The following is a 16,074-nucleotide window of genomic DNA, read 5'->3' as shown; positions in this document are numbered from 1 at the left end:
GTATTCAGTGGGAAAGGGGATTAAATCACACCGAGGATAATGAGCAGCCACCCACCAGTCTCTGCACTTTATTGTCCATTGAGCACCTCACCATCACACAGAAGCTCCTGATATAAACCTCCAGTGTGTGATGATTGTTGCAGGGTCAGTGGTGGAGTTCCTCAGCGGGAGTGATCCTGGAGTAACCCCGTGGATGTTACGGGTCGTGTATTTTTTGTTATCCTGGTGTATAACATGCACACACCAATAAAACAGGGAATTCCTGGAAACATGCTGCAGGCCCTTCTTTATCTGGAGATCAAATGTCTGTTGTATAATTGTACCAGCAGTTAACAGGCTCCTGCGAACTCCTCCCTCTGCTATTTTAATGTAGACTTTAACCAATTTATTTTAAACCGGTTTATTATAAATGAGCTAACACCTGCCTTAAAATGGGAGACTCAGGACTATCACACACACACATATTAAATCTTCGTGGAATGATTGCCAGTCATTTTTAGACTGGCAACTGAACCCTGCCGTTTAACTTTCAGTCAGGATCAGATCGCAGTTCGACACCAATCTCTGATTTGACAGCACATTTCCAGCATTCACAATTGTTCTTCCTGACTCTAAACATAGTTGTAAAGGAGCCTTCTGTTCCGTGCCTAGGAGCTCTGACCCATGGGAGAGAGCGGCCGGGACACATTCCTTACAGGCCTCAAGATTGACCTGCACAGGGACATTGCTGTCAGTGAAGAGAGGCGAGAAAGACCAAAGTGCCATTTGCCCCTCTTAGTGTGGCCCTGAAGGACTGTGTCCAGGCTGTAGTTCTGTTCCCGCCGTACGACCCTCCCCCCAGATTGTCCTTTCTGAGCTCCAGCCAGGTGATGCTAAACACTCAGGTGGGAACGACAAAAATCCACAACAATGTGTTTAAAGCAAACTGATTTATTTGACATATATCCAGAATATTAAACTCCAGCCCAGTTACAGGGGTTATTAACATCAGCAGAAACAAACCCCAACTGTCAGAATGAACATGGTTCAGTCCAGGATATGATTAACAGCAGCAATAACATCAGAATCCAACCCCTGCAGTCAGTTGTGAAATCACTGGTGTTTCAGCAGGTGGGATGACCGAGTGGATCCCTTCCCACACACAGAGCAGGTGAATGCCCTCTCCCCGGTGTGAAATTGCTTGTGTTCCAGCAGGTGGGAGGAATGAGTGAATCCCTTCCCACATTCAGAGCAGGTGAACGGCTTCTCCCCGGTGTGAACTCACTGATGCACCATCAAGCGGTAGGAATGAGTGAATCCCTTACCACACACGGGACATTTAACTGGTTTCTCTCCCCTGTGAACCCACTGGTGTTCCACCAGGTTAGCGGACTGAGTGAATCCCTTGCCACACACAGAGCAGGTGAACTGCCTCTCCTTTGTGTGACTGCGTTGGTGTGTCTGCAGTTGGAATGAGTGCCTAAACCTCTTGCCACAGTGAGAACACTCGAATGGTCTCTTGTCAGTGTGAACTATCGTGTGCTTCTGCAGGCCAGACGAATTATTGAATCCCTTCCCACATATGGAGCAGGTGAATGTCCTCCCACCAGTATGAATGTGCTGGTGTGACAGCAGGTTGGATGATTGAGTAAATTCCTTCCCACACACGGAGCAGGTGAACGCCCTCTCCCCAGTGTGAACTCGCTGGTGTGTCAGCAGCTGGAATGACCGAGTGAATCCCTTCCCACACTCAGTTCAGTTGAATGGTTTCTCTCCAGTATGAACTCGCAGTTGTCTCAGCAGGTGGGATGACTGAGTGAATCCCTTCCCACACACGGAGCAGGTGAACGGCCTCTCCCCAGTGTGACAGCGCCGATGAGTTTCCAGCTGGGATGGGGAACCAAATCCCTTCCCATAGTCCCCACATTTACATGGTTTCTCCCTGGAGTGACTGCATTTGTGTCTTGACAGGCCAGATGATTGGTTGAAGCCTCATCCACTCACCAAGCACATGTCTAGTTTCTGCGCGCTGTGATTGGTGTTTTTTCCTTCGATATTCAAAATCTGATGATATTCAGGTCCTGATGATTCGAGTGTCTCTGTCAGATCTTGACATGATGTTTGGTTTGAGTTTCCCGTCTGCAAATCCTCCCCTTCTAATACCCTGTAAAAGGAGTTTACAAAAGTCATCACTGTAAGTACAGGACAGAAATTCAAAATAGACAATTAAGAACATAAAAAATAGGAGCAGGAGTGGGTCATACGGTTCTTCGAGCTTGCTCCGCCATTCAATAAGATCATGGCTGATCTTCTACCTCAACTCCACCTTCCCGCACTATCCCCATATCCTTTGATTCCCTTAGTATCTTAAAATCTAACAATCTCTGTCTTGAATATACTCAAGGTCTGAGCAGCCACAGCCCTCTGGGGTATTGAATTCCAAAGATTCACAACCCTCTGAATGAAGACATTTCTCCTCATCTCAATTCTAAATGGCCGACCCCTTATTCTGAGCTTACGCGTCTATGGGACATCCTTACCTCTCTTGTTCCCCCAAAGCTGTAAATCCCAGTCCCACACACTCTCCCTCCTCCTGTGCTGAAATCCAAACATAGCACATTATCTTCAACTGTTTTCACTTCTCTCCGAAATTCCCTGCCAGGGACCACTGAACCTTTGAACTAAGACTGACCCTTCCAGCACCAGCAGCTTCGAACATGACATCACCACCTGCTCAATTGGGTAAGTTAATTGGAAACACCCAGTGAGAGAGCTCGAGAGAGCTGTGAGATCATTGTAAGGACAGGACAACTGTGAGCAACATTATCTTTCTAATTAGAGTTTAGAACAAGCCAGTGAAGCTCCGACTGGCACAGAATCAAAGACAGACTCAGAATTAAATGTTTCACTTGTGGAATAACAATGAAAGGACAAAAGAGTGAAATGTGCAATAAGATAATGAACCAGGGACTGATACCAATCTCATTCACCCAATGGGAAAACACGTACCGGCGAGGAATTCAGTGAATTAACTGAGTTACCAGCAACTCGCCAAGGATTCTTCAGCAGCACCTCCCAAACCCGCCACCTCTTTCACCTAGAAGGACAAGGGCAGCAGATGCTTGGGAACACCACCACCTCCAAGTTCCCCTCCAAGTCACACACCATCCTGCCTTAGAAGTATATCACTGATCCTTCATCGTCGCTGGGTCAAAATCCTGGAACTCCCTCCCTAACAGCACTGTGGGAGTACCTTCACCACACGGACTGCAGCGGTTCAAGAAGGCGGCTCACCACCACCTTCTCAAGGACAATTAGGGATGGGCAATAAATGCTGGCCTTGCCAGGGATGCCCACAACTCATAAACGAATTTTTACAGACGTTCTAGGTTCTCATTAGTTTCTCCTATCTGGAGTTGTTGTTAACTTTTGATGGCGTGATGTAATGTGAAAACAAGCTGATGACCACATATCAGGGCTAAGGGAAAGGTCTCTGAATTCATACAATCAGAGAAACTCTCAGCACAGAAGGAGGCCATTCGGCCCATCGTGCTGTACCGGCCCTGTGAAAGAGCCGTTGTTTTCAGTCCCACATTCCCGTTTTTTGTCTGTAACTCTAAGTTCCTCGTTCTCAAGTTCCTGTCCAACACTCTTTTAAAATTCTTTATGGAATCAGCTTCCACCACCTTTTCAGTTCGAGGAGTTGAGATCCCGACCACTCGCTAAGTGAGAAAAATCCTTCTCCTCTCCCCTCTAGATCCTCCCTCTAGATCTTCTGCCAATGATTTTGAATCTATGACCTTTAGTTATTGATCCACTTTCCAGAGGGAATAATTTTTCTCTTTCTATTCTATCAAACCTCTCATTACCTTGAAAACTCGATTAGGTCACCTCTTAACCTTCTCTGTTCCAAGGAGAACAGTCCTAACTTTTCCAACCTCTCCTCATAACTGAGGTCCCTCATCCCTGGTAACATCCTGGTAAATTCCTCTGGACCATTCCTAAGGCCCTTGCATCTTTCCTGAAGTGTGGTAACCCCAATTGTCCACAATACTCCAGCTGAGGCCTAACCAGTGATTTATAAAGTTCGAGCGTGATCTCTTTGCTTTTATATTCTGTTCCTTTATTTGTTAACCCAGGCCCCAGAACATTGCTTCAGGAGTTCCTCGAGACAGTGCCCTTGACACAACCATCTTCAGCTGCTTCATCAATGACCTTCCCTGCAACATAAGGTCAGAAGTGGGGATGTTCGCTGATGACTGCACAGTTTTCAGTTCCATTCCCAACTCCTCAGATAATGAAGCAGTCTGTGCCCGCATGCAGCAACACCTGGACAACATTCAGGCTTGGGCTGATAAGTGGCAAGTAACATTCGTGCTACACAAGTACCAGGCAATGACTATCTCCAGCAAGAGAGAATCTAACCACTGCCTCCTCAAATTCAACGGCATTACCATCGCCAAATCCCCCAGCATCAACATCATGGGGGTCACCATTGACCAGAAACTTAACTGGACCAGCCACATAAATAATTTGGCAACAAGAGCAGGTCAGTGGCTAGGTATTCTGTGGTGTCTCACCTCCTCACTCACAAAAGCCTTTCCACCATCTACAAGGCACAAGTCAGGAGTGTGATGGAATACTCTCCACTTGCCTGGATGAGGGCAGGTCCAACAACACTCAAGAAGCTCAACACCATCCAGGATAAAACAGCCCACTTGAATGGCACCCCATCCACCACCTTAAACATTCACTCCCTCCACCACTGGCGTACCGTGGCTGCAGTGCATACCATCTAACTGTCGCCGGCAGCACCTCCCAAACCCGTGACATCTTCCGCCAAGAAGGACAAGGGCAGCAGGCGCATGCGAACAACACCACGTCCAAATTCCCCTCCAAGTCACTCACCATCCTGCCTTAGAAGTATATCACCCGCCGATCCTTCATCGTCGCTGGGTCAAAATCCTGGAACTCCCTCCCTAACAGCACTTTGGGAGTACCTTCAACACACAGACTGCAGCAGTTCAAGAAGGCGGCTCACCACCACCTTCTCAAGGGCAATTAGGGATGGGCAATAAATGCTGGCCTTGCCAGAGATGCTCACATCTCATAAACGAATTTTTACAGAAGTTCTAGGTTCTCATTAGTTTCTCCTATCTGGTGTTGTTAACTTTTGATGGCGTGATGTAATGTGAAAACAAGCTGATGATCACATATCAGGGCTAAGGGAAAGGTCTCTGAATTCATACAATCAGAGAAACTCTCAGCACAGAAGGAGGCCATTCGGCCCATCGTGCTGTACCGGCCCTGTGGAAGAGCCGTTGTTTTCAGTCACACATTCCCGTTTTTTGTCTGTAACTCTCTAAGTTCCTCGTTCTCAAGTTCCTGTCCAACTCTCGTTTAAAATTCTTTATGGAATCAACTTCCACCACCTTTTCAGTTCGAGGAGTCAAGATCCCGACCACTCGCTAAGTGAGAAAAATCCCTCTCCTCTCCCCTCTAGATCCTCCCTCTAGATCTTTTGCCACTGATTTTGCATCTATGACCTTTAGTTATTGATCCACTTTCCAGAGGGAATAATTTTTCTCTTTCTATTCTATCAAACCTCTCAGCACCTTGAAAACTCGATTAGGTCACCTCTTAACCTTCTCTGTCCCAAGGAGAACAGTCCTAACTTTTCCAAACTCTCCTCATAACTGAGGTTCCTCATCCCTGGTAACATCCTGGTAAATTCCTCTGGACCATTCCTAAGGCCCTTGCATCTTTCCTGAAGTGTGGTAACAGAATTGTCCACAATACTCCAGCTGAGGCCTATACAGTGATTTATAAAGTTCGAGCGTGATCTCTTTGCTTTTATATTCTGTTCCTCTATTTATAAACCCAGGTCCCAGGACATTGTTTCAGGAGTTCCTCAGGGCAGTGCCCTTGACACAACCATCTTCAGCTGCTTCACCAATGACCTTCCCTCCAACATAAGGTCAGAAGTGGGGATGTTCGCTGATGACTGCACAGTTTTCAGTTCCAGTCCCAACTCCTCAGATAATGAAGCAGTCTGTGCCCGCATGCAGCAAGACCTGGACAACATTCAGGCTTGGGCTGATAAGTGGCAAGTAACATTCATGCCACACAAGTACCAGGCAATGACCATTCCCAGCAAGCAAGAATCTAACCACCACCTCCTCAAATTCAACAGCATTACCATCGCCAAATCCCCCACCGTCATGGGGGTCACCATTGACCAGAAACTTAACTGGACCAGCCACATAAATACTGTGGCAACAAGAGCATGTCAAAGGCTAGGTATTCTGCGGCGAGTGTCTCACCTCCTCACTCACAAAAGCCTTTCTACCATCTACAAGGCACAAGTGAGGAGTGTGATGGAATAGTCTCCACTTGCAGCTCCAGCAGCACTCAAGAAGTTCAACACCATCCAGGACAAAACAGCCCGCTTGAATGGCACCCCAAAGACCACCTTAAACATTCACTCCCTCCACCACCGGCGTACCGTGGCTGCAGTGTGTACCATCTACCCATCTCCGGCAGCACCTCCCAAACCCGTGACCTCTTCCACCAAGAAGGACAACGGCAGCAGGCGCATGGGAACAACACCACGTCCAAGTTCCCCTTCAAGTCACACACCATCCTGACTTAGAAGTATATCACCGATCCTTCATCGTCGCTGGGTCAAAATCCTGGAAATCCCTCCCAAACAGCACTGTGGGAGTACATTCACCACAGGTACTACTGCGGTTAAAGGCGGTGGCTCACCACCACCTTCTCAAGGGCAATTAGGGATGGGCAATAACTGCTGGCCTTGCCAGCAAAGACCACACCCATTAATGAAGAAAAAAGAAGAAAATTCGGCCCTTCACACATTATCCACGTATCCCTTGATTCACGAGAAAACGACTGACTCCTGACATGATGTTTGGTTTCAGTTTCCTGTCTTCAAATCCTCCCCTACTAATACCCTATAAAGGAGTTTACAAAACTCATCACTGTAAGTACAGGACAGAAATTCAGAACAGACAATTCTAGTTCCTATGGAACATTCTTTCCTCTCTAGATCCCCAAAGCAGTAAATCCCCTTCCCATACATTTTCCCTCCGCCTTGTGCTAAAATCCAAACCCATCGCACCATCACCAAACATTTTCCTCTGCTCCCAGTTATCTTCATCCCTGAAGGTGCTGACTCTGGCTGGGTTCAGTTCCACACTCACTGTTTCCCCTCCCTCTCCTCCCCTGAAGGTGTTGACTCTGGCTGGGTTCAGTTCTACACTCACTGGTTCCCCTCCCTCTCCTCCCCTGAAGGTGCTGACTCTGGCTGGGTTCAGTTCTACACTCACTGGTTCCCCTCCCTCTCCTCCCCTGAAGGTGCTGACTCTGGCTGGGTTCAGTTCTACACTCACTGGTTCCCCTCCCTCTCCTCCCCTGAAGGTGTTGACTCTGGCTTGGTTCAGTTCTACACTCACTGGTTCCCCTCCCTCTCCTCCCCTGAAGGTGCTGACTCTGGCTTGGTTCAGATCTACACTCACTGGTTCGCCTCCCTCTCCTCTCCTGAAGGTACTGACTCTGGCTTGGTTCAGATCTACACTCACTGGTTCGCCTCCCTCTCCCCCCCTGAAGGTGTTGACTCTGGCTTGGTTCAGTTCTACACTCACTGGTTCCCCTCCCTCTCCTCCCCTGAAGGTGCTGACTCTGGCTGGGTCCAGTTCCACACTCACTGTTTCCCCTCCCTCTCCTCCCCTGAAGGTGCTGACTCTGGCTGGGTTCAGTTCTACACTCACTGGTTCCCCTCCCTCTCATCCCCTGAAGGTGCTGACTCTGGCTGGGTTCAGTTCTACACTCACTGGTTCCCCTTCCTCTCCTCCCCTGAAGGTGCTGACTCTGGCTTGGTTCAGATCTACACTCATTGGTTCGCCTCCCTCTCCTCCCCTGAAGGTGCTGACTCTGGCTGGGTTCAGTTCCTCACTCACTGGTTCCCCTCCCTCTCCAACCCCGAAGGTGCTGACTCTGGCTGGATTCAGTTCTACATTCACTGGTTCCCCTCTCTCTCCTCCCCTGAAGGTGCTGACTCTGGCTGGGTTCAGTTCTACATTCATTGGTTCCCCTCCCTCTGCTCCCCTGAAGGTGCTGACTCTGGCTGGTTTCAGTTCTACACTCACTGGTTCCCCCCCCTCTCTTCCCCTGAGTAATTTCTCCTTCATTTACAGACACTCCCTGACCAGTCACCGTTTCTCCTACATTTACAGACACTCCTTGACCTGTCACCATTTCTCCTACATTTACAGACGCTCCCTGACCAGTCTCCCTTTGTCCTCCATTTACAGACGCTCCTTGATCAGTCACCATTCCTCCTTCATTCACAGACGCTCCCTGACGAGTCTCCATTTCTCCTCCATTTACAGATGCTCCCTGACGAGTCTCCCTTTCTCCTCCTTTTACTGACGCTCCCTGACCAGTCCTAATTTTTCCTTCATTTACAGAGGCTCCCGGAGCAGTCTCCATTTACAGACGCTCCCTGACCAATCTCCATTTCTCCTCATTTATAGATGCTCCCTGACCAGTCTCCCTTTCTCCTTCATTTACAGACGCTCCCTGACCAGCCTCCGTTTCTCCTCATTTACAGACGCTCCCTGACTAGTCTCCAGTTCTCCTACATTTACAGACGCTCCCTGACCAGTCACCATTCCTCCTTCATTTACAGAAGCTCCCTGACCATTCTCCCTTTCTCCTCCATTTACAGACACTCCCTGACCTGTCTCCATTTCTCCTTCATTTACAGACGCTCCCTGACCAGTCACCATTGCTCCTTAATTTACAGACGCTCCCTGACCAGTCACCATTGCTCCTACATTTACAGATGCTCCCTGACCAGTCTCCATTTCTCCTCCATTTACAGACGCTCCCTGACCAGTCTCCCTTTCTCCTCCATTTACAGACGCTCCCTGACCAGTCCACATTTCTCCTCCAATTACAGACACTCCCTGACCAGTCTCCAGTTCTCCTTCATTTACAGATGCTCCCTGAACAGACTCCATTTCTCCTCCATTTATAGACACTCCCTGACCGGTCACCATTTCTCCTCCATTTACAGATGCTCCCTGACCAGTCTCCATTTCTCCTCCATTTACTGACGCTCCCTGACTCACTTCCTGTCCTGGAGTTTGCCGTGGGGCTGCTTTGTGGACTTTCTGTTGTTTGCTCCACACCACAGATGGAACCCTGTGGAGTGGAGCAAACATTTCAACATATGGCAGTGAAATGGATTCACTCAGGACAGACAGCAGGGATTATTTCAAGAATAACACAATGTAGTGAGAAAGGAAATGCAGTGGATGTTGTGTAGATGGATTGTCAGAAGGTGTTTGATAAGGTGCCGGACAGGAGACTTGTTGATCAAATTAAGGCTGACGGTATTAAAGGGAATGGGGCAGCGTGGATAGGAAGGTGGGTAAAGGGCAGAAAACAGAGAGTAGTGGTTAATGGATGTTCTTCAGACTGGAGGGATGTACACAGTGGTGTCCCCCAGGGTCAGTGTTGGGAGCACTGCCCTTCTCAATATAGAGACATGATCTGGGCTTGGGTATGTGGGGCACAAGATCAGAATCTCCAGATGAGACCAAAATAGGGACCCTGGCCAACTGTGAAGAGGACTGTAAGTGACTTCAGTGTGAATACACAGGTTAGTAAATGGGGCCGGTTGATGTCAGCTGAAATTTAATGCAGAGAATTATGAGGTGATGCATTCTGGGAGGAAGAAAAAAGTAGGAAATCTACATTAAATGGTAAAAGTTTAAAAGGAGTAGAGGAACAGAACAGTAAAGAGGTATAAGATTCTAGCTGATGCTTTGTCTTATTAATTAGCAGGTTCGAGAGGCCAGTGTCAACAACTTTAATACCTTATTAGAAATATAAGATGAGCAGATTCTCTGTCCTCTCCCGTACCTTACATTGATCCATCAATCAGAGTAAACTTGCAAGTCCCACGTGTCCACAGTAACTTACACGAGGTCAGCCCACTGGATGGAACCTCGGGCACCCTGAGCTTGATCTCCAGTGTCTCCAGTCCCGACTGCCCCCTTACATCAGGATCCCCTCACTTTTATACCCTGTCGTGATCCATCTCTGGCACCTGACTCTTCTTTGTCTTCTCTGCTGGGTTTTGGCAGGAAGCGAGGGAAAGACAGCTGGAACTTCTCTAATCTGTGATTTACATGGACACTTTCCCTGGTTCCCAGCAGTTACTCTTCTTCAGTAATTTTCTCATTATCCCTAAACTGCCCTGCCTGCTGTTAATTATGTTATTTATTATAGTTTCACAGTTAAAGGTATAAATATCACACATTATAATCTAATCTATTCTATTACTCACTCTGGTTTAATCTTATATTGTGGTTAGTAACAGACAAACCCGGTTCTTTCCCCTGATCTGATTAGAGTTTCACTCGAGCAGAATTTCCCAGTGGATTCAGTGGAACGGAATGTCTTATGTGTTGACATGGCGACCTCTCTGCAGTGAACCGCCTGTTTGAGTTTCTAACTCAGACTAAACTTCTCTCTCCCATAATACACATATCAGCAATTTATGTTAATGTATTTTAGCCATGTTCTGTTAATATCTCTAAAACCAACAAGCGGTTCAGATACACAAACGTTTAAAAGTGGGAGGGACAAGCAAAGTGTTTAAAAAGCACATGGGATCTTAGTTTTTATAAATAGGGGTGTAGAGTACAAAATGGCAGGTACAGCACAGGTTAGATACAGAGTGAAGCTCCCTCTACACTGTCCCATCAAACACTCCCAGGGCAGGAACAGCACGGGTTAGATACAGAGTAAATCTCCCTCTACACTGTCCCATCAAACACTCACAGGGCAGGAACAGCACGGGTTAGATACAGAGTAAAGCTCCCTCTACACTGTCCCATCAAACACTGCCAGGGCAGCTGCAGCACAGGTCAGATACAGAGAAAAGCTCCCTCTACACTGTCCCATCAAACACTCCCAGGGTAGGTACAGCACGGGTTAGATACAGAGTAAAGCTGCCTCTACACTGTCCCATCAAATACTCCCAGGGCAGGTACAGCACGGGTTAGATACAGAGTAAAGCTCCTTCTACACTGTCCAATCAAACACTCACAGGGCAGGTACAGTACGGGTTAGATACAGAGTGAAGCTCCCGCTACACTGTCCCATCAAACACTCCCAGGTCAGGTATAGCATAGGATACAGAGTGAAGCTCCGTCTACACTGTCCCATCAAACACTCCCAGGACAGGTACAGCACAGGTTAGATACAGAGTAAAATCCCTCTACACTGTCCCATCAAACACTCCCAGGGCAGGAGCAGCACGGGTTAGATACAGAGTAAAGCTCCCTCTACACTGTCCCATCAAATACTCCCAGGGCAGCTACAGCACAGGTTAGATACAGAGTAAAACTCCCTCTGCACTGTCCCATCAAACACTTCCAGGGCAGGTACAGCACAAGTTAGAATATTCACAAAGCTGTGAAGGTGGCAAGGCAAGTTGATAAGGCTGTTAAGAAAGCTTATGGGATGCTCAGTTTTATACACAGGGCCACTGAGTACAAAAACAAGGAAGTCAGACTAAACCTTCGAATTATAGAATCTTACTGCACAGAAAACCATTCAGCCGCTGTGCTTGTGTCGGCATTTTAAGTCTCCAGGTTTGCTGATGATACAAAGCTAGGTGGGACAGTAATCTGTGAGGAGGACACAAAGAGCCTGCAAAGGGATATCGACATGTTCAGTGAGTGGGCAATAAGGTGGCAGATGCAGCATAATGTGGGGAAACGTGAGGTTATTCACTTTGGTCGGAACTGTAGAAAAACAGAATATTTTATATACGGTGAGAAACTATTAAATGTTGGAGTTCAGAGAGATTTAGGTCTCCTCGTACAGGAAACACAGAAAGTTAGCATGAAAGTACAGCAAGTAATTAGGAAGGCAAATGGCATGTTGGTCTTTATTGTAAGGGGGCTGGAGTACAAGAGTGAGGAAGTCTTGCTACAATTGTACAGGGCCTTGGTGAGACCACACCTGGAGCTTTTGTCTCCTTATCTGAGGAAGAATGTAAGAAGTCAAACAACAACAGGTTATAGTCCAACAATTTTATTTGAAATCAGAAGCTTTCGGAGCGCTGCTCCTTCATCACCTGACTGTTGGACTATAACCTGGTGTTGTGTGACTTCTTACATTTGTCCACCCCAGTCCAACACCGGCATCTCCACACCATATCTGAGGAAGGACATACATGCCTTAGAGGTCGTGCAACGAAGGTTCACTAGACTAATCCCTGGGATGAGAAGCTTGTCCTATGAGGAGAGATTGAGTAGATTGGGCCTATACTCTCTGGAATTTAGAAGAATGAGAGGTGATCTCATTGAAACATAAGATTCTGAGGGGGGATTGAGAGGTTATTTCCCTCCTGGCTGGAGAGTTGAGAAGTTAGTGCTGTTGGGGAGGGTTTAAATTAATTTGACGGGGGATGGGCACCAGGATGTAGCATTAGAAAGGAGAAACAAAGGATTGGGAGAGACAGATAGCATTATAGTAAGACAGAGTAAGGTAATAGATGGGATCAGACTAAGAGAGAATACAAGAAGGTCTAAGATAGGTTTACACTGCATGTGTGTAAACGCACGAAGCATGGTAAATAAGGTTGGTGAGCTGCAGGCGCAGGTAGCCACATGGAAATATGGTGTTGTGGCGATAACGGAGACCTGGCTCAAAAAAGGGCAAGATTGGGTCCTAAATATTCCTGGATATAACGGGCACTTGGAGAGGTTTAAGCTCATTAAGGAGAGCCAACACAGATTTGTAAAAGGTAGATCGTGTTTGACTAATCGAATGGCATTTTTTGATGAAGTTACAGGGAGGATTGATGAAGGGAATGCAATGGATGTTGTCTACATGGACTTTAGGAAGGCGTTTGACAAAGTACCACATAGAAGGCTGGTTAACAAAATGGAGGCTCATGAAATAGGTGGATCAGTGCCAGCTTGGATAAGGAATTGGCTTAAGGACAGAAAACAGCGGGTTGTGGCGAATGGCTGTTTTTCAGACGGGAAGATGGTAGTTCCCCAAGGGTCAGTGCTGGGGCCACTGCTTTTTTTGATATATTTATATATGTAAAAATGACCTGGATATTGGAATACAGAGTAGAATTTCTAAATTTGCCAATGACACCAAACTTGGGGGTCTGGCAAACAGTGAGGATGATACCAATCGACTGCAACAGGGCATAGAAAGACTGGCAAAATGGGCAGACAAGTGGCAGAAGGAATTTAATACAGAGAAGTGTGAGATGATGCATTTTGCCAGAAGGAACAGGGAGAGGCAATATACACTTAATGGTACAGTTTTAAAGAGCATGCAGGGACAGAGGGCTGCCATTCAAGAGGAGATGGTTCGGGTACAGTCAAGGTACATTCACATGAGAGGAAAAGGTAGGACAACCAAAGCCAGAGCTCCTTGGATGATGAAAGCCATAGTGAGTAAGATGAAGCAGAAAAAGGGGGAGTATGACAGATGTCAGGTTGAGTATACAAGTGAGAACCAGGCTGAATGTAGAATGTTCAAAGGGGAAGTGATAAAGGAAATAAGAGGGACAAAGAGAGAGTATGAGAATGGACTGGCAGCTAACATAAAAGGCAATCCTAAAGTCTTCTATAGCATATCTATATATATAAAGCGGCTCTTCTGTCTGTCTGTCTGTCTGTCTGTCTGTCTGTCTGTCTGTCCACCTGGTCTCGATGCGTTTGGAAGTTACAGAGCGTACCGACGCGCGCGTCGCCTCAAAAGAAAGCTTGCGATTCCGGACCGGTCATCGGCCTATTTACGTTTCGGCCGGACAAAAATCCCGCCCGCGGTATCCCAAAAACGTTCAGCGTTCCGCTCATTAGCATCTCATTAGCGACCGTGTGACGTCGAGGTCTTCCTACAGTTGAGTGTCGAGTGACTCGACCATTGACCAATCCCACGCTTCGGTGACCTGACCGGTCGACCAATCGGTGCGTGTGTGGGCGGGCCTTATCCTTCTGAACCGAGGTGAGTGGCCGCCATCTTCATTTTCCACAATTTTTTCCCCCACACTTTCTGTGTGTTAGGGAACTAAGGTAAATATTTGAATTATGTGTTAGGGAATTAATTAACAATTTATTTCAGTTTTATATTGTGTTTAGCAACCCCCCCTCACTCCTCCTCACCCTCGCGCAGGGGGGACTCGGTGCTGGTCTCCAGGCCCGCTGCAGGCAGGCCTGAAGCTCCAAAAATTTCTCTATCTCTCTCTCTTCCCTCTCTCTCTCTCCTTCTCCTCTTCCCTCTCTCTCCTTCTCCTCTTCCCTCTCTCTCCTTCTCCTCTTCCCTCTCTGTCTCTCTCTACTTCCCCCTCTCAGGTTTGACGGTGTCGGGGCCCGAAGTGAGCCGCTCTAACGGCCGCCAGCCCGCGGGGTTTCCCTGCCTACTCCCCGAGGGCCGCCTCGCGCCGCTGGCACTGACCGCGCATGCGCCGCCCGCCCGCGAGAGCCCGCTCTGGCTTCTTTTTAAACGGCAACCACGCATGCGCACGGCCGTTGCGCAGCCGCCTTGACGCCGGCACGCATGCGCACGGCCCCCGTGACGCCAGCGCACAGCCTCGTGAGACCGCGGGGGGGGGAGAGCCTCGGGAAATCGCGGGTGAGAGATCCTCGGGAAATCGCGGGGGGGGAGAGCCTCGGGAAATCGCGGGGGGGGAGAGCCTCGGGAAATCGCGGGGCGGTGGAGAGCCTTGGGAAATCGCGGTGGGAGAGAGCCTCGGGAAATCGCGGGGGGCGGGGGGGGAGAGAGCCTCGGGAAACCGCGGGGGGGAGAGCATCCGGAAATCGCGGGGGGGAGAGCCTCGGGAAATCGCGGGGGGAGAGAGCCTCGGGAAATCGCGGGGGGGGGGAGAGAGCCTCGGGAAATCGCGGGGGGCGGAGAGAGCCTCGGGAAATCGCGGGGGGGAGAGCCTCGGGAAATCGCGGGGGGGGAGAGCCTCGGGAAATCGCCGGGGGAGAGCCTCGGGAAATCGCGGGGGGGAGAGCCTCGGGAAATCGCGGGGGGGGGAGGGCCTCGGGAAATCGCGGGGGGGGGGAGAGCCTCGGGAAATCGCGGGGGGGGGAGAGCCTCGGGAAATCGCGGGGGAGAGAGCTTCGGGAAATCGCGGGGGGTGCGGGGAGGGCCTCGGGAAGTCGCGGGGGGGGAGAGCCTCGGGAAATCGCGGGGGGGTGGGGAGGGCCTCGGGAAATCGCGGGGGGGGGAGAGCCTCGGGAAATCGCGGGGGGGAGAGCCTCGGGAAATCGCGGGGGGGAGAGCCTCGGGAAATCGCGGGGGGGAGAGCCTCGGGAAATCGCGGGGGGGAGAGAGCCTCGGGAAATCGCGGGGGGCGGGGGGGAGAGAGCCTCGGGAAATCGCGGGGGGCGGCGGGGGAGAGAGCCTCGGGAAATCGCGGGGGGGAGAGCCTCGGGAAATCGCGGAGGGGAGAGCCTCGGGAAATCGCGGGGGGGAGAGCCTTGGGAAATCGCGGGGGGGGGCGGGGAGGGCCTCGGGAAATCGCGGGGGGGGGGAGAGCCTCGGGAAATCGCGGGGGGGAGAGCTTCGGGAAATCGCGGGGGGGGGAGAGCCTCGGGAAATCGCGGGGGGTGGGGAGGGCCTCGGGAAATCGCGTGGGGGGAGAGCCTCGGGAAATCGCGGGGGGGGGAGGGCCTCGGGAAATCGCGGGGGGGGGGAGAGCCTCGGGAAATCGCGGGGGGGAGACCCTCGGGAAATCGCGGGGGGGAGAGCCTCGGGAAATCGCGGGGGGGGGAGGGCCTCGGGAAATCGCGGGGGGGAGAGCTTCGGGAAATCGCGGGGGGGGGAGAGCCTCGGGAAATCGCGGGGGGAGAGCCTCGGGAAATCGCGGGGGGGAGAGAGCCTCGGGAAATCGCGGGGGGGAGAGCCTCGGGAAATCGCGGGGGGGGAGAGCCTCGGGAAATCGCGGGGGGGAGAGCCTCGGGAAATCGCGGGGGGGGGGAGAGAGCCTCGGGAAATCGTGGGGGAGAGAGAGAGAGAGGGTGT

The 16,074-nt window shown here is 49.9% G+C and overlaps 1 pseudogene; it reads right to left on the bottom strand.

Annotated features, from left to right (window-relative positions):
• Nucleotides 1-934: 934 nt before the first annotated feature.
• The window catches only part of LOC147119741 (uncharacterized), a 17,377-nt pseudogene continuing 2,237 nt past the window's right edge, over nucleotides 935-16,074 (bottom strand).

This window comes from Somniosus microcephalus, chromosome 4 (assembly GCF_052327205.1).
Source record: "Somniosus microcephalus isolate GS21.2 chromosome 4, FLI_Smic_1.0, whole genome shotgun sequence".
Taxonomy (NCBI): domain Eukaryota; kingdom Metazoa; phylum Chordata; class Chondrichthyes; order Squaliformes; family Somniosidae; genus Somniosus; species Somniosus microcephalus.
The sequence above is the reverse complement of the archived record's forward strand: the minus strand, read 5'-3'. Positions and strand labels throughout refer to the sequence as shown.